General features: G+C 46.6%; 1 long non-coding RNA gene across 2 annotated transcripts in view; it reads right to left on the reverse strand.

The window, feature by feature from the left end:
* LOC121917054 overlaps window positions 1-19,325 on the reverse strand; it is a 69,072-nt gene that overhangs the window by 43,672 nt on the left and 6,075 nt on the right. Inside the window, exons 1-2 of one of the 2 annotated variants that reach the window (XR_006100947.1) lie at window positions 5,521-5,619; window positions 2,696-2,912 (exon numbers count right to left, since the gene is read on the reverse strand). The exons of the other annotated variant lie outside the window; for it this stretch is intronic. This is a non-coding gene — a long non-coding RNA (uncharacterized LOC121917054). Of the gene's footprint in view, window positions 1-2,695; window positions 2,913-5,520; window positions 5,620-19,325 lie in introns of those variants that run through there. 2 annotated transcript variants of the gene reach the window in all.

Here is a 19,325-nt window from a genome sequence, read left to right on the forward strand (position 1 = left end):
CAGCAATGCAAAGAACATTCTCAGTTCTCCATTCGCTGGTAAAATATGGATTTCCTGGCAGTTACTAAGTCAGGAAGAATTGCAGAGCGGTAAGAGTTTTGTCCAACATTTCCCCAGTGTTTGCATGTACTGAAGCCTTCCAGGAGAATTATATTCTGCATCTTCAGGCGGTTGTGCCATTCCTCACATGTTTTGTGTGCAGAAAACATGATGCCTGCACACCAAAAACACATTTTCCTGCACAGAACATGCACAAACGCTTCAGTAGGTCTGTCCTAGTTGGAGACTGACAAATAGGATTTGGGCAAAACCTGCAGATTTCTGGAATGAACCAGAGATTGGTTATCCTAGGGATCCCTTCCCACTTGATAAGTCTATACAATCACAAGCAAGGGCATTCCTGTCACCGTTTGCTTTTGAGTGCCACTTTTGAAGCAACGATGGAGTATCAATAAAGGAGATAAAAAGAAAGATAACAAAGATGATGATCAATCGAATGGATGAAATTCAATAAGCGGCCTTACTTGGGCTGGAAATTGGACTAAGTCTGTTCAACTTGTATGCCGAATATATCATGGGAAAAGCAGATTTAGACTCCTAAGAAGGACAAGCGAAGATCAGAAGATGGATCATCAGCCTAAGATATGCAGACGACGCAATATTAGTAGCGCAAAACATCACAGAGTTGGGGAAATTAATTAAGGAAAGTCTATGATTAGCAAAGGCAGGACTAATGCTAAAGCTAAAGGAAGCAAAATATAATGGCCGCAAAGGATAACAAGGGAATCGAAATAGTTGAAGAGTTCCCATACCTTCCATACCAAGAAGGAGACGGGAGTTAAGAAACCATAAGAAGATGAGGCATGGGAAGGGCAGCCATTTTGAAGCACTGATGTTAGAGTTGCCCAGGCCATTGTGTGCCCCATCGCTATGTGCGGATATGAGAGATGGACAGTGGAGAAAGCGGATACAAAGAGAATAAACTCATTTGATGGAGGAGAGTGCTGAGGAGACCATGGATGGCTAAAAAGGCAAACAAAGGGATCCTTGAACAGATCGAGCCTGAAATCTCCTTGGAAGCCAAGATGACTAAACTGAGATTGCCGTACTTGAGCCCCATCGTGAAAAGAAAGGATTCATTGGAAAAGGCAGTAATGCTAGGAAAGGTGGAGGGAAGTAGAAAGGAAGGAAGACTGCATGCAAGATGGATGGACTCAATCAGGAAGGCCATGGGAATGGATTTGCAGGACCTGGTTGAGCTCAAGGGAGCTTGGAGGTGCCTCATCCACAGGGCTGCCATGAGTTGGGGCAACACAAGGTCAGTTAACAACAAAATTGTGCAGTGTCTGTATTCACTTCTTGGCCAACAAGATATCACAACATAACGGGAAGCTGTAGGGCAATGGTAGCCAGTGGAAGGACTGGTGTGCAATGGGCACCAATGAGCATCAGGGAGGTTCTCCAGTGTGCATCAGGATGCCATCTTGGAAGTGCCAGAGCACAACAGGAGGGCTCTATGCACATCGGATCCAACCATGTCACAGACTTTCGGTCCTTGTCCTGTTTATGTGTCCTCACCGCACCCCACTCCCAAACAGCTGCTCCCCTAAATAAGCAGAGACCCTGCTCTGAAACAAAGCTCAGGCAGAAATTAGGGATGTGGAGGTGAGACTTATGAGCATGACCCTTTCCTGACTCCTCTCTGTCTTGGGGAGGAAAAATTGCCCTCCAGCCAAACAACAGCCCCCGCCTTTCCCCATTCCTGCCATGCTTCAATGCTACGCCTCCGAGAGTGATTCCCCGGCTCTTGGAGATTTGAAAGGGGTGATAAATGCACCAGCGTCTGGCAAGGAGATGTGGGGAATGGAGCAGCTGACAAAACCTTAATTAGTCCTGCGCCAGACCTGCTGAGCAAAAGCCATTTCTGCCGCTTGGGGCTCCGGGTAATCTGCTCAGGTTAGAATAAACATTTATTTAGAGGTGGAGGTGAGGGCTTTGAGTCAAGCAGTGCCTCTTCAGAGTGGCTCTGGGTGGGCAACATCACAAAACACACACACAAACACACACAGGCAACCTGGCAGGGCTGGCACATACATCCTCCCTCCCCGGCTGGCACCAAGGCCTTGTCTACAACATTAAAATACTCCTCATTCCAATGGGTGAAAATGTAATCCAGCCACACCTGAGCTGCAAGAGTTTGGGCCTTTTGTTCATCTCCCTGAAAACTCCTTAAACGCCAGGCTTTTTGTGGGACTGCGCATTTTTGAACATGCAGCCACCCACCTGCTTTGCATGGATCTGCATTTTCAGAAGAGGGACAGAGAGCAGATGCGCACAGATGTGAATGTGCACAAGATAGTAAAGATGATGAAACACCAGTGTGAATGTGTGAAAATCTGCAACGATTTGCATAACAGACTTATGTGTGGAGTAGTCCCAAGAGGCATCCGGTTGTTCCTTTAGATCACAGAGCAAACTGAGCATGGAGAAACTGGGCTTTTTCGGCTGAGAAACCCAGAGACTGTGGAGGGACCACTGTGCTTTTAAACACTGTCAATAGTTTAATTCTGTTCAAATGTTGACCTGTGTATGGTTTTAGTGGTGTTGTTTTTCTTTCACACCGTAAGCAGCAGAGGCTGGTGGTTCCCATGTCAAGTGGGCTAAGTCAGAAATGTGCAGATTTGCACAATCGCACCTTGGAAAGCAACTTTCAGAGTCCTCTTTGGGGCGCTGGAGCTAAACTGGGGGCTCATCCGAAGGAGATCCATCTCACCCCAATGGAAGGAGCCGACTTCAGCCCTCAAAGGCCAAGACCTGGATGCATTTTTCATGGCCACCTCTTTTAAATAAAAAGCTGCATTTGTGCACATGATGAATTGCTCCGCACCAGGAACCCTCTTTTTTTATGGGTCCTGTAAAACATAAATGATTTTTAATGTAGCCGAGCGAGCGGCGCTCCTTCCCGGTCTCCCCTTTAAACTATTAATCCTGGAGCAGAGAAGATGTGCCATTTGTCACTGCTTGGTTATTATTAGGTGCAATGCCACATGATATACATGAGCTATTTATTAAAATGCTGGCTGGTTCTTTCATCACAAAAGATGCTCAGATGAAAATCAGCCGCGGGCTGAAGGCGGGTTAAAGGGGATTAAACCCTGAGGGCAACGGAGACCTGCGTGGCTCCTATGCGCACAATCTTCCCACTTGAAAAAGGGTTGTTACACATCAAACAAGGTTGGCTTTTGCAACTCTGACCGGTGTTTTTCTTATCGTTTCCCCAATAACGAAAATGTTCCACAGTTTGCTCAAGAAACCAGGCTGCTGTTGAAAATCCAGAAAGAAATGAAACTGGGATCAGGGAGAAATGCACACAGTCCATTCACCCTCTTTTACCCTTTCGAAGCAATGCACAAACAGTCCTCATCCCTCAAAATTTGGATGGCTCTGAATTTTGTGATGGCGCACTGGAATCAAAGTGGGGAGAAACGCAGAGCTTGGAGGCAGTTCCTTAGACAGAGCTGTAACTAGTTACTTTGGGGGTCATAAGGATTAAGTTACTTTTGGGGTCACCAGAAACAGAGGAGTGCTATTCAAAATGGCAACCTTCTACCAGGACCGGACCCTAAGCAATTGGCCCCAGTTCCAAGAAAGAAAGAATTGTAGCCAATGGGTACAAATTTAATGCCAATCCCTGGCCAATTTGGAATCCTTACTTTCTGGAAGTAGCATTTGGCCATGCTGGCTGCAAGGATTCTGGATGTCCACCAAACAGTGTTTCCAGACGTAAGAAAGAAGGAGGTTGCCTTGCCCATCATCCAAGGCTCCAGGGCCGCTTTCAAAGGCCGACCAAGGGCACGCGGAGCGGAGGGACGGGGGCTTGCTGTTGTGCGGCACAGAGGTGGAGGGACCTCCCTGAAGAGCAAACAGGACTAATAAACCCTTCCTAATTCTTCCAGAGGAACTAGGCCTGACCTTATCTATATGCAAATTCCAGCCGTTTCCCTCTCTCCTTTGAGGTAGGACACGGCTGGTTGAAATGCTGCCGATAACAGTCGGCAATTTGCATTTCGCTTCAGAACCTCTTGAAAGTTTGCCTTTGCTCCTGATGACTTCTGCCTTTGCTGAAACCTTGCCAACACACTGATATTTCAAAGTCTCTGAGAACATAAAAACCTAAATCCTATACTGGAGGGAGGGGGGTTGCAAAGAGTAAGCCTCCCCAGGCAGACCTCAAGGGACGGACAAGCCTTGCGTCGAATGGCAACCCTGCGCAAGTGAATTTGCAACCCAGTGTGTATGCACACTGTCCCGTGTCTGTCTCCATGTGCTTTCATGTGGATCGCCATGCACAATGAAGAGCTGGTTTCAGTACTGATCTTGGACAAGTCTCACTCTCTCAGCCTCAGGGGAAGACAAAAGCACCCCTCCTCTGAACAACTATATCCTGTGATAGGGCTGCCTTAGGATAGGGCTGCCTTAGGATCCTCCTCTTCCTCCCAGTTTCCCTCTTTGTCCTCAGCTTGACTTTGATAGGTCAAAAATAGGAGTGCATCAGTTGGTTGAATCAACAGGACCAAACTGCCTTAGGTGGAGTAAAGTCACAATAGCACTCTTTCCTGCTTTGGTCAAGCCTCCCCGGAATATTGTGTCCACTTCTGATCACCACAAACAAGGAGTAGACAAGCTGAAGCATGTCCAGAGGAGGGAGACCAAAATAGTGGAAGGCCTGGAAACACCAAGTCCTATGAGGAGCTGGTTCTGTTTAGTCTGGAGAAGAGATGTTAAGGACTGATGTGATGACCATGTTTAAATATTGAAGGGGATGTCCTATTGAGCATGGAGCAAGCTTGTTTTCTGCTGCTCCAGAGAATAGGACCCGGAGCAATGGGTGCAAACTACAAGAAAGGAGATTCTACTTTAACACTAGGAAGAACTTCTTGGTGGTAAATGATGTTCAAGAGTGGAATACACTGCCTTGACAAGCAGAGTCTCCTTCTTTGAAGGCTTTTAAACAAAGGCAGGATGGTCATCTGGCACAGAAAGGGCTTGGATTGTGTCTTCCTCCATGGCCAAAGGGAGTTGGACTGGATGGCCCTTGGGGTCTCTTCCAACTCTATGAGCCTATGATTCTTTGAACAACATGTATGGTCCCACAAGGCAGATGTGCCTCCATGTAACACATGCTCAATTGTTCCTCTGCAGTCTTAAACTGAATGTTAGCTGTACAAGCTGAATACGCAAACATGAGTGTATACTTCACTTGGCCAGTGCAGTTCCCAAGCTAGATCTCTTTGTCTTTCCTAAGCACATAATGATATATGTGTGGTGATGAAAGGCATGTGGGAAAGAGGGAAAACACATCTCTTGCCTCAGCATCACATGATCCCATAATTAATGCAATTTTTTCTACTAACCAGTAACTATTGTGAAGTAAAGAGACAAAAGGCTTAGCACAAAAGGTTGAAATCTCAAATGGAGAACTGGTTTCAAACAGAAAACACGGATGCTTGGACTCCTTACCTCTCTGGCTTCGATGAAACGATTGTGCCGAGAAGCAGACAGCTTTCTTTCAAAAGATGAGCTTTGATGTCTCCTCAAATGCAGATCTGCCTTAATGCTAAAATAATGAAGAGAGAAAAATGAATATGAATCTGCTTTCTTAGTTCTGTTGGAAGGGAAATGTTAATTTATGCTCCCAATATTGCTTTAGAGAGCCTTGATGGATGACGTGAAAAGCGGAGGCTTTGTTACCTGTCTGGACTTTCTTCTTTTTAAAGACAAAAAAATTAATAATCAGACACTTAACTGAGAAACTGGGGGAGATTAGTCTCATCTTGTGCAATGATCTATGAAATGGGGGATAGAAGGATGGCTAGGGGAATAAAGGAATTAATATAGGGATGGATAGATAGATAGATAGATAGATAGATAGATAGATAGATAGATAGATAGATAGGTAGGTAGGTAGATAGATGGGAGGGAGATGGGATGGGATGGAGGGAGGGAGGGAGGGGGGGAGGGAGAGAGAGAGAGAGAGAGATGGTGAATAGATGGTTGGGTGGCTGATAGATCAATGGGGATTGATAGATGGCTAGATGAGGACATAGATAAGGGGATAGACTGGTGGTAGGTCGATGGGTGGATAGACAGATAGCTAGATGAGGAGATAGATTAAAGGGATAGATTGATAGTGGGTAGATAGATAGATAGATAGATAGATAGACAGACAGGCAGACAGACAGACAGACAGATACATAATAGATACATGACAGACAGACAGACAGACAGATGCCACCAAAAGCAAAGGTGCCATTGGAGTTTATCAGACAAGAGAAACTGGAAGTATAATCCGATGGCAATCTGAACGCCATCATGGGGTTTCACGTTATTGCGTGATAGACTGCCACACGCAAATTTGGGCAATGGCATGCTATTCTGGGGCAATGGGGAGCCAGTTCGAACGCAATGAGCATTCATGTAATTTGGCTAAACTAGTGACTTTAAGCAAATGCGTTCTGGCCCCACTTTCTTTTCCTTCGATTTTAAGAGAAATTCCTCCTGTTTGATAAACTCATTCCTCTCAGTCACCAAAGAAAAGAAAGTTTTGATGTTTGGAATATATTAGATGTTGGAATTTAGGCTAAAGGGAGACTCAGCCTGTCAGTCCCATGAATTTCAGTGGGCTTTCTTTTATCAGGAAGACCATTGCTTACTGGCAAAGGGAGGAGTCAAGGGTTGTAGATATAAACCTTGGGGTCAACACACCTGAACCACCTTTGGCTGAAACCATTGCTTCTTCTCAAATGTGCAGGGGAGACTGTTCTCTAGACACTGTCTGGACCACTTGCCTTTTGGTCAGTGACTGCAAGGAAATACTCCATACCCTTCAACCATCATGATTTGGCCCAGTTAATCCTCTGCCGCCCCACTTTCCCAGCTGCTTTCAAACGTCCCAGTTTCTCTCTTCTCTCCTCCTCCTCTTCCTCCCAGTTTCCCTCTTTGTCCTCAGCTTGACTTCCATTGCAGCAATCCGAGTTCAAAGACTTTGCAGAAAGGAGTTCCTTCGCTTGAGGCTTTTCTAAACCTGCAAAACGATGCCCTACCAAAAAGCCAAAGCGAAGCAGCTGTGCCCGATGCTGCCAGGGAAGCGGCCTAGCCTGCAAGCCATCCTGGCTTCTCCTCCAGCGTTGCCCTTTCCAAGGAGTCTCCCCCAGGAGAGCCCTTAATGCCTCTCCTTGTAAACCCTTCACAATGAGTCTGTTGCAAGAGATAACTATGCAAAGAACGCCAGTCCCTGGAGAATCTCCCTTCTGACAAAGCCATCAATAACCATCCAGAGGCAAAGCAGAGAGATTACCTGCTGGATCTTGATTCAGCCAAAAAACAGCAACAGAAGAGAGGGATATTCAGATAGGAACAGAAATGAAGGGAAGAGAAAGGGCCACTCAAGGGATTTTGCTGCCTGGGGCAAGACACAAAATGGTGTCCAGTCTCTCTCTCATTCCAGATACAGAAGCTGATGGGACTGAGATGGTTTCATGAGGGTTGGCTGGCTGAAACCAGGTTTAAACCTCAGAAACCAAGATAGGCTTTGCCTTAGGATCCCCATACGTTGGGAAAAGGCGCACAACACCAGCGACAACATTCCCTAAAAGCACCGGATGCCCCCTGATTTTGAAAACTAAGCAGGGTCAGCCCTGGTTACTATTGGAGTGGGAGACCACCAAGGAACCCCAGATGCTGGAGGCTCTATTTCAGAGGAAGGTACTGGCAAAATCACCTGTAAGGAAACCCAGTGAAATTCATGGGGTCCATAGGCAAAGTAAAAGCACACAGATGCTACCAGAGAGCTGTTAATGGCCTGTTCCAGACTTCCAAAATAAAGCTGCTTTGGGTCTCTTTGGAGGTATACTATTTAAATAATGCATGGGTCCTAAGAGTCCGGAGGTCATGCCAAAGCCACACTCCATTCCTAAGCACCGGAGTGAAGCTTTGGTGCAGCTTCCGGATTCTTAGGACGCATGCATCATTTAAACAGCATGCCTCCAAAGAGACCCGAAGTAGCTTTATTTTGGCAGTCTGTAACAGGCCAAAGTTTGGCCACGATGCTGAGAAGGATTCTAGAACCCATCTGCCTGCCACAGTCACTACAAGTCCCATATTTGGGGGTCCTTTTTAGCCTTGGTTTTCAAGCTGACTTCTCATCAAGGAAAGGTAGAAAACACGAGAAGCCCCACATGTCTCTGGCGACCAAAGGCATGCCAGAAGCAGCTGCTTTTTGCTGGAAGACATGATGCAAGGGAACAGCCTTTGCTTTATCTCCTGCCAATTTCTTGCCCACTGCATTTTGCATCATCCACGGCTCCTTTATACTTCATATACTTGAAGCCAGTTTGGGGAGGTCCTGTGTGCATCAGGCCGTCTGTAACAAAATCCACCTCTGGGGCAACTGCGACCCAGGAACGCCGGCGCAGCTGCATCAGGTTAGTGTTATTTTCCACAAGGAAACTTCTGAAGAGACTCCTGGCCCCGGATTATGAGAGGCCTGTTAAATGACGCATGCGTTCCCTGGCTGGTAATGGCTGGCTTCGCCTAGGTAGCAAGTAGGGCACACCGATTAATTAATACCCAATTGCTTTTGATGTTTTAATTGTCTCCAGCAAGGCTTGGCGGGCTCCGTGACTTTGGTAGGGACCCAAGGAAAGCCGTGTATCTTGCGATCTCGAAAGGCAATACGAGTTAATTGGTTTCTAATCAGTGAGCAATAATAACGAAGCGCGAGGGCTCTTTGTCTTTTCACTTGTCTAACCGTAGATAATAAAGGCAGCTTCGCTCCCGGAGGCAAGGAACACCTGTTCGGAGATGAAAATCCAGGGAAAGGAGGGAGGTGGGCGATGCTTAGGAGGCCTTCTCCAAGTGGAAAGGGAAGCATGGCTCCTCCAACGGAGATCTTGGGCCTCAATCAAAATCCTTCAGAGGTTTAGCCAGAAGAGAAGTCCTGCAATCTACCTCAACATTTGCTCCAGGCAAAATGCTTACAGTGTCCATATATAGGCTTTATTCTGTAAACAACGTTAGGTTATTCTTCGGTTCTTACCTTCTAAGGAACCTTTTTGGAGCAATGCAGGGCTGACCTCAGAGATCTGGATGTCTGAAGCCAAGCAGAAAAGCAACGGCTGAGACTGGTTGATTTGTTGTTGACGCTGTCTGCCTTCAAGTCATGTCCGACTTAATGGCAAGGTTTGTCCGACTTGGGGTTTTCTTGGCAAGGTTTGTTCAGAGGAGGTTTGCTGTCGCCTTCCCCTGAGGCTGAGAGAAGGTTACTCAATGGGTTTCGTGGCCAAGCGGGAATCAAACCCTGGTCCCCAAAGTCCAATATGCAAACCACTGCACTGCACTGGCTCCTGTCTTCTCTACTCCAAGCTAAACATAACCAACCCTTACTGGGACCAGTAGGAGGTAGGACTCTGATCCACTGGGAGAGCTGGGCCACTTGGACCCTTTCAGGCATGAAGGAGACGAAAGAGAAAACAAGCCACCTTTTGAAAGTTCCTCTGAATTCATTAAGCCAATATATTATGCATGGTTTAAAAAGGACTAATAAGAGTTTTTCCGAGGGAGGAGAGGAGGGAGATTTGGGGAAACGGAGGAGTGGAAATGAGTCCTCTCCTGAACTAATTCTTCTGCCAAATCAGCTGTTTCCTTCTATCGCGCCACTTCCATTTGTCACTTCCCTGTCCTTTGTTGCTAACTTTGTTTTAAAGCATTTCAGTCTTTTTGCCTGGTGCGATCAGCTCTTGTCCAGCCTTGAGCACATTTGCCTTGTCTTTGAATTTTATCTTTCGCTTCCCCCCCCCTCCTTTTTTTAATAATTAAAACCCAGCTCCAAATTAGGTCACCGGATAAAACCATGTTTAATGTCTCTTGGAAGAATTCAAGTCGGTGCAAGCAACTGGCCTTAGAGAAACGTAGAGCTGCAAGGAACCCAGCGGTCATCGACTCCAACCCACAGAAGAGGATTTTGCAGGGAGAGCAATGCCTTAGGAAGTAGCGCCAAGAGCCAAAATCCCCCCTTTCCCACATTTGCGGTTGCGCACCTTCAAACCATTTCCAGTTTATGGCAATCTTACGATTCTTGGCAACGTTTGTTCAGAGATGGATTTGCCTTTGCTTTCCTTTGAGGCTGAGAGAGTGGGATTTACCCAAGGTCATCCAATGGGTTTCCGTGGCTGAGCAAGGATTCGAACCCTGGTCTGCAGAGTCCAATGCTCAAACTGTTACACCATGCTGCTTCCATATATCTGTTCTATGTACAGCTGAGCCATTGTTAGTGATAATGTAACCATCACTACGTCAACTTTCTACCCATAATTCCCCTTTGCCTTCACTATCAATGATCCATCCCACCTACCCTCCACATCCTCATATACTATACATATGTGAAATAGAGGATAATGCTCCATGCATGTGATGAAGTGGAGCAATGCCACACGATCAGATATACACACAGAGATGTAGGATGTGGGACACCTGGCTTGGTAGCAGTACATGCATCTAGGAGTCTAGCAGACCACAAGCCGAATGTGAGCCACCAATGTGATGCAGAAGCTAAGCACCCAAAGAGTGTTTTGGGGCTCCATGGGGCTCACAGGGGCCACATACAGCCCACATGTGGCCTGAACCAATTCCCCCCATCTGTACACCTAAACCACAAAGACCCGACTCTCTCTGCAAACCCACAAATCCAGACAGCGACAGCCTTTTCCAAATTTCAGCGCGGCCGACACCGGCGGTAATTGTTTAATATCTCGTCTGCTCCTCGGTCCTTTTATCTCGGAGTCCCCTGCTGCAATTCATTGAAAGAGCCGGCTTTTCTCTCCCTTCATTTCTCTGCATGTGTACTTGAAAACGCTTTCATTGTCAGCTGAGATACTTGCCGCTAATTGATGCTTATTATTCCTTTTGAGACTGTAATTGCTTTTTTCCTTTCGGAAACTTAAAATTGCCTCGGTCGGCTCCCCTCATCAGTTTGGCTGCCTTTCCGGGACCTTCGCAGGAACTTTCTACGCTTCAAAACGGCAAGTTCTTCCTTCCTTCCCGGGTTTGGTTGCAGAAAGGCATGCCAATGCGCCACTGAAGGGCCTCACTCCATTTCTACGGCCAGAGAATCTGGAGCAGGAATGGGATGGCCAGAAATGTTCTAGTTATCCTCAATGAATACAAATATTAAGCCAGGAAAGCTGTCTCTTGCCAGAGTCTGCACAAAGTGTTAAGAAAGCATACTGGAGAGATATGGCTGGTGGTGGTTTGGGTCTTCAAAGAGGGTAAATGGCTGTAATGGTGGGCTTTGCTCTATGTTTGCCAACCCAGCGTTTGATATATTGATACAGAAACATATACAAGATCTAATCATAGAGACAGTCATGCCTGGTTTTGAACAGTCAGGCGCATAGACGTAGGATCAGACCAGGCAGAGCTTTTGTAGGCCCAAGTGCTTCCTCCTTCACAAGAGTGCCATATACCCATCTTGCTTGGATAATGCAATTCCTTGGCCACTAGACGCAGACTTTCTATCTGCAATGCAACGATATGTTCCCTGTTGACAGTCAATGATTCCTTGTAACAATAAATAAAACAGCCTTTGAGCTTTCTGGAACATCTGTTTCCTTTTCCGTGAGATGCGCATACATTTCAGGTTGCTTGGGCACTCTGCTATCTGTGGGTTGGTGCATCCTCTCCAAGTTGAGTCTGGATCGTAAAGAAGCCACCCAAAATGCTAGGTCCTGACTTCTAAATATATGTATATATTGATACAGAAACACAGACAAGATCTTCAGAGACTTTGGAGAGGCACTTACGACCCATAAAGCTCTACAAGGAGGTGGTCCAGGTTATCTGAAGGCCCAGCTCTCTCTGCATGAACTTGCCCAGGTTTTAGGATCTTAAGCGGTGGCTGTTTTCTGTCCAAGCAACTTCCCATTCAGACTTGGTGGGAATTTGGGAAGTAGGGCTGTTTCTGGGTTCTCTGGATCTCTGTCTCCCAGGAAGTCAGATGGGCTCCTCCTTACCATCCTTAGGTTGACAAGCCCAAACTTTCCTCTTCCTTCCAACAAGCTTTTAGAAACCAGATCCAAGAGGTTTTCATTGTGTGCCATTCTAGTGGATTTCATCTGTCACCTTTTGAACAGATTTGTTCATGGCATTTTTAGGAATCACTTTCCAGACATTTTCCCTTATGACGTCTTCGGATGTGCTCTTATCTACATTTGCTTTCATTCACATCTGCCGCCCTGAGTCCAAGTAAAGACAAGAAGAGTGGCACTTTTACAATTTGGACTAAACCCCGTGCGGATCCGCAGAGGAGCCACCATCCTCCTTGCGTTTCCCTTGTCGCTCGACTGGCCCAAGGAGGCTGCCATGTCAACGTGCGGCAAGGTAAGAGCGACAACCAACAGCATTTTCTAATTAACGGAATGACTAACGGAGCACAACGCCGCCAAACCGGAGCCAAAGAAAACCAACCATGTTTGCCTAATTAAAAAAGAAAAGGGGGGTGGGGAGCAAAACACAATCAATAATTAAAATGTGTTTGTACTATTCCACCCGGGCCGCTCTGCCACTCCGGCGGAAAACTCAGCGGGGATGAAAGCATGCGCGGCTCTTTCAAAGTAAACAGAGGATGACGGGGCTGCCATGTTTATTAGGCTCTGTAGAAATGGGTTTTCCCCCACCAGACCTGCCAGTTCCTACTCTTTGAAAAGGAGACAGAAACACCTGTAGATGGAGTCAGGCACAGCCCTCCTTCTCAAATCCAGCTCACGTTTCATTTGCACTTCAGACACACAACCAGCCTTTGCGCGGGTGCAACTACAGGCCTAAATATCTTCTAAGGCACCGGTCCTCTCTGATCTTGGAAGCTAAGCAGGGTCAGCCCTGGTTAGCCCTTGGACGGAAGACCACCAGACTGTAGGCCAGTGATGGCGAACCTATGGCACGCATGCCAGAGGTGGCACTCAGAGCCCTCTCTGTGGGCACACATGCTATCACCCTAGCAATAGGATTTCTTGCCTATGAAAAATCCATGGCCTCACCATATGTCAATAGGCAACTTGAAGGCACAAAACAAAGCAAAGACCCCCAAACCCCTGAAGGCAGTGGATCCTGTCTGAGCCTGAAAGCGAAGCAGGGTCAGCCCTGGTTAGTATTTGGGTAGGAGAATTCCAAGGAATCCCATGCGCTGCAGTCAATATTTCAGAGGAAGGAACTGGCCAAACCACCTCTGAGTGCCTCTTTCCTGAGAAAAGCCTAGCAAATTCATGGAGGCGGCTAAATCCACAGGTGACTTGGAGGCATCTATGTAAAGGAAACTATAAGAGAGCCGTGTCCCTCCCAAATAAGCATTCTGCTCCCCAATGGACCAAAGCCAGAGTCAGTTCTTCAGCTATTTGGTTGCAGGATGAAAGGGAGGTTCTAGTTCTAGCAGAGGCATCGGGATTCATCGGATGTATACTAGCCAATATCCTCCATCAAACAGAGAGTAAATTCAGACTCGTGGAGTCTGTGTCTGGGGTGTGTGTGTTGTCTAATCCATGTCCTGTTCAGGACACAAGGTAGCAAAGGCATTGCTGTCTTTCCTGATCCAAGGTGAGAAGGACATGGGACTGACCTGGAGCCCACCAGCCACAATTTGTGTCAAGCCAACAGACCGTTTCATATCCAGGCACTGAGTTCCCAAGTTGAAGCACTTGATACTTTCAGGCTTTGCAGAGGTCATGGTCAAGGGTAGAACAAGCTGAGCATCAGGCCTGGATCTCTCCGTGGCAGTAAAGCCCTGAACGTCTCCTCCTCCTCCTGGGAGACGGAGATGATTCCTGGCTGGTGAATCTGGATTCCAAGCCGCTTTTTCTCTTGGAAATTAGGTACCAGGCCTGGAAGCAGAGATCCCTCAGGCCCAGCCTTGGAAACATTTGACTGCCTCGGACATCTCTTTAAAATGTGTTTCTGAAGCAAAAGCATTCCTGTGGGAGGGTCAGGAACTGACTACCGTGCGCCAAGAACAACAACCCACAGCAGAGATGATCGGCAGCATCTGTCTAAAGGCACAGAAATGTCATTTGAAGGAGAATATGGATCCAAATGGCTTCCATGTGGGATGGTATCCATCTTCTCTTGTGGCTCCCATGACGGAGGGATGGGGAAGCCATGCCAGACTTCAAACCAAGGTTTAAAGGAGGTCTCCAAGGGGCTGGCAGTGGTTATGCTGCCCACTGAGATGAGTTTCCCCCCACTTTTCCAAACCATCATCATCACCATCGTCCTTCTTCTTAGGGCCAAGATTCTCCATTGCAGTTATGTTTCCTAGCATAAATCTCTGCATGTTGTCACACACCAATTGTGTTGCCCATCCCTTGCGTTGGACATCAGCATTGTTCAGTCCTGGGCCCAATGCTATTCAACATCTTTATCAATGATGTAGACGAAGGAATAGAGGACATGCTTATGAAAGCTACAGATGACACCAAATCAGGAGGAGTAGCAAATGCCCCAGAGAGGATGAGGTTTTGCAAAAGTACAGAACTTTCCCTTCTGGCTGCAGCCAAAAAGAAGCCTGAACTAGCTATTGTTACACATGTCCTAAATCCACAAAACAGCAATACCTTTATTGGGACAACCAAATGGCAAAAACACATGTTGCAAGCTTTCAAAGCTCTGCTGACCTCTTCCTCAGGCAAAGGTGTTGAAACCCAAACTGAAGACAAAATGACGATGGAGGAGTCAGAGGTTTACATCTTGCTTTCATTAAGTGGGATATCTATGTAGGTAGAAGCCATTCCTCCTCCTTTGCCATGTAGGTCTGGGAGATATCCCAGGTTCTGGGCACCATTTGGATCGATGGCAGAGTCAGATCTACTCAAGGTCCTCTAGCCCCGACAGTAAGCTCTAGGTCCATCATGCCTTTTCCAACCCGTCCATAATTATCTGCAACCTTTGTCTCTGAGAGAGGAAGACAAGCGCCAAAGGGCTCCTGGATCGCTCCTCATTATCTTTTCTTTGGCGTGTTATCCGGCCTGGCTTTGAAATCTCACCACTCTCCTCTCTCATTTCATTTCTGTTTACGGAGGTGGGTTTCTGTCTGCCAAGGCAGCCAACGATGGCCTTCCAGGTCCTTCAAGATCAGCCACTGAAGAGACGGATTAATCGGTGCCAGAGAAACCAGCTGAAAGTATGCATGAGATGGAAGCGATGCAGAGGAGAGATGGAGAAAGCCTGTTAACGTGGAACGATGGACTCAGCCATGGAAACCCATTGGGTGACCTTGGGAAGGTCACACTCTCTCAGCCTAAAGGAAAAGCAATGGGAAAACCCTTTCTGAACTGATCTTGCCAAGAAAACCCCATGACGGCTTCACTTGAGGGTCGCCATAAGTTGGAAACGACTTGAAGAAGACACACAACAACAACAACAACAAAATAAGAGTTTGTTCCTATGTTTTTGGAAACTTGAGTTTATCGCTATCCATTAACTTGCCATCCACTTGGGTTGGGTTGCATAGTACAGGTAGATGGAGGCTTGTTGTGGTTCTTTCACAGGTCAACACCGGCTCATATTCTAAACCATCCCCCTCCCTAAGTATTTATTCTCTATGGAGAGGAAAGAAGGAAGGAAACCAGGGCAGAATGCACCTCTGGGGTCACAACCCCCCAAGTTTCTAAGTTGTAAGGAACTCATTACTCCTACCTTTCCTAACTGGGGCCCATCTGCATATTGCTTTCATATATGCATGTTAAAAGGGCGCACCTGACCCAGAGTGGCAGAGAGGTTTTGCAAACCCCAAGCGCTGCATTTTTCTAATGGGAAACATCAATCCAAGCCAGGTAGCCCTGCAGAAAGAAGCCTTCGTTTAATCATCGGCTGAAGGGGGAAAAGAGAGAGAGAGAGAGAGAAAGCGGGGGGCTAATTTTAGACAAAAGCTCCACTCCTTTGAGCAGACGCCCACGCTTTGGTAATTTTCGCAGGCAGTGGTTCTCTCCAATGCTCCATGCGTTTTGTGGGGGGACGGGCGGGGGGGGGGCTGGGAGCCTGAGCAGAGAGATCAATCTCGCTGTTTTCCACATCAGATTTCAGGCCTGGCATTAATTACGAGGAAAGATGGAGGGAATGTTGTGGGCAGAGAGAGACGAATTGTCAGAAGCGTAGAACCCCCCAAAGGCCATCCAATCCAGCCCCATTCTGCCATGCAGGAATACATAGGATCCTAGAGTTGGAAGGGATCCCCAAACACCATGCAGCCCAACTCTATTCTGCCATGCAGGGATATGCACCTCCCAATATAGGGCCATAGTAACAAGAATTCAAACACAATGCAGAGTGGATGCCTCCTAGATTTGGGGGTACAGCTGAAGATAAGAAACGGGGCTGAAAAGATTGAGTTTGCTTGTTCTCATGGCTTTAAACTTTTTCCATCTGTGGCTATGCGGGAGGGGTCCCTTTTTGTGCGTGCAAAACAAATGGCTCCGATCCGCCGCCTTTTTCTCCTCCTTGATAAATAGTCCACTTCAGCTCCACTGACACTTACATTTATTCCAGGAAATATCTGATTTAACCCTACAGCTGCATTATGTCCTCCATATATATATATATATATATTTATATCTATAAATGCAGGCTATCTGATAAGAGCAGCGATAAATGCTGTCTCCCGGTGGCTTTTGGCTTCTGGGTGACCTCTACCTCTCCCCTGATCATTTTCATCAAAATACATTTTTATTTTCTGCTGTGTAAATGCTGCAATTTCTCCAGGCATGGAAAGAGAAGCTGTTATATAGTCCTGGGAAGAAGACTCACGTTCCCTGGCCCTTGGGAATATATAGCATTGCAGGGGCCCAAATATCCATTGCCCAGGAGGGTTCTCTCTTAGCTCAAGAAACGCAAGAGGGACGAAAGATAGCTTTGCTCTGGACCTGCCCCCCAGGATCTGCTGCCTGAGGCGGGCGCCTCGCTCGGCCTGATGTCCTCTCATTACAACCAGTGAGAGAAAACAAAGAACAATAGCATGGATTTTTATTAGTGGGGGTTTTGTTCCCCTTGGAAGGGGGACCAGATCTCCAACCAAAGTTTAAAGAGATGTCAAGCCCAGGGTAGCTTTGTTTTGGGATGTGGGCTGGAAGATCAGATTGGGGATTCTGGGTGGCGTAGTCCCCAAAAGCAATGTCCCCAGCGCAATGGTGCACCACAAGCCAGGAGGTTTTTCTCAGAAGCTAAGTAAAACTCTTGTTTAGAGTCCAAATGAAAACAAGGACTTCAATGCCTCCCTCTTCGGCTGCAATGAGGTTTTGCAAAGGTAAAATGAAATAAAGGCGAAATTGCACCGCCGATGCCAACCCCCCTCCCTTCTGCCCCATAGGACCCTATTTTAATTATCAACTCCAGTCGATTTTTGGCGGCGCAATTTCTGAGCCTCCATCAGGGCCCTGCAGACGCTCTTTCATCTCGCTCCGGCTTATTGGGGAAATAAGCTGTATTAAACATCTTTAATCCTGCTTTGGATGCACTACCTTTGATCACCTTCGAATCCTGCGCACCTAAGACAGGCCCAGATAGCTCCCTGTTCAAGCAACTTAATTAAACAGCTCCTTTTCTTGACCAGGAGGCCAGCCTCTTCTCCTCTTCCTCTTATCAGCCCCAAAAGCCTCGCTTGCTGGAAGCAGGGAGCTGAATTCACTTCCATGTCCAGGGTTTCAAGGCGTGGGCAGGTACATGGTTTAGAGGCTACAGAAAAGCCTATCACTGTATAGACCATGAATAGCCGTGGAAGGCTCTTAAAGGCATGGAATGGCAATACATTTGATAGTCCTGAAGAGAAATCTGTATCTGGGACAAGTAGAATAGGGAGAAACAAAATGGTTCCCCATTGGCAAAAGGGCCAGGCAAGGACGCGTCCTTTCGCCCTATCTGTTCAACTTGTCATATCCACCAATATCATATAAAGAGTAGGGTTGTATGAAAACATCATACGAAGAAGAAGGTAGAGTAAAGACGGGGAAGGAACATCAACCATCTTAGATATTGCAAACGGCACCATATTACCCATGGAAAACAGAATGGACTAATAGAGAACATCATGGGCTTCATTAGCAGAAAACATCATGGACTTCATGCAGAAAACATCATGGACTTCACTAGTAGGAAACACGAACTTCATTAGCAGAAAACATGGATTCCACTAGTAGAAAAGTCACAGAATTCATGAGCAGAAAAGATCATGGAATTGGAACAATGACTAAGGAAGGCTAAGGAAGAAAGTGCAATGCCTTACTGCTGAACATAAAGAAAACAAAAACAGTGACCATGGAGGACCTACGTAAATCCAACCTGGATACTTAGGAAAGCGAAATAGTTAAAGATTTCCCGTACTTAGTATCAAACCTTGATCAGAATAGAGAGCGAATCCAAGAAATAAGAGGACTGGGGATGAAGGAACTAGAAAAGAGTAAAGATATACAACTGGACACCAAGGTCAGAATAATCCAAGCCATGGTATGTCCCATCACTATGTATAGATGCAAGAGATGGACACTGAAGAAGAAAGTCAACTAATCCAAAACGTGGTTCTGGGGAAGAGTGCTGAGGATACCTTAGATGACCAAGAAGACAAGAAATGGGTCCTTGAACAGATCAAGCCTGAAATCTCCCTGGAAGAAGCCAAGATGATCAAGTTGAGGCTCTTGTGCTTTGGACACATCCTAAGAAGACAGGACTCATTGGAAAAGGCAATATTGCTAGAAAAGGTGGAAGTAAATAGAAAGAGAGTAAAACCACATACAAGATGGATAGACTCAATTGGAGAGGTCACAGGAATCGATTTGCAGGACCGGAGCAGAGCTTTGTAGGAAAGGGGGTCTTGGAGACGTCTCCTCCATGGGGTTGCCATGAATTGGGGCTGACTTGAAGGCAGTTAACAACAAGAAGTAGGTTCATATGGGGAGAGGCGGTCTGTCAAATAGTCTCTGCACCTAAGCCATATTGTCCTCATGGTTTTGGATCCCAATCCCTAGCAATGAAAAGGGATTCCAGGCCCGAACTGTTGGCTTTAAGCCTCCCTCTGTTGTGCCACAAGAAAAAGGCATTTATCTTTTCCCTCCAAATTCGTTACAAATACAATTAAAGATTAGCTGAGGAAAACCAGCTTTCCGCAGCGAGAATCTATCTCCTTACAGCCAAGAGTCCCACAAGGGAGCAAAGTGTAACCTTTGGGTTGCTTGAAGCAGAGAAGGAGAAAGAAAGAAAGAAAGAAAGAAAGAAAGAAAGAAAGAAAGAAAGAAAGA

The sequence above is a fragment of the Sceloporus undulatus genome, chromosome 11 (genome assembly GCF_019175285.1).
Source record: "Sceloporus undulatus isolate JIND9_A2432 ecotype Alabama chromosome 11, SceUnd_v1.1, whole genome shotgun sequence".
Taxonomy (NCBI): domain Eukaryota; kingdom Metazoa; phylum Chordata; class Lepidosauria; order Squamata; family Phrynosomatidae; genus Sceloporus; species Sceloporus undulatus.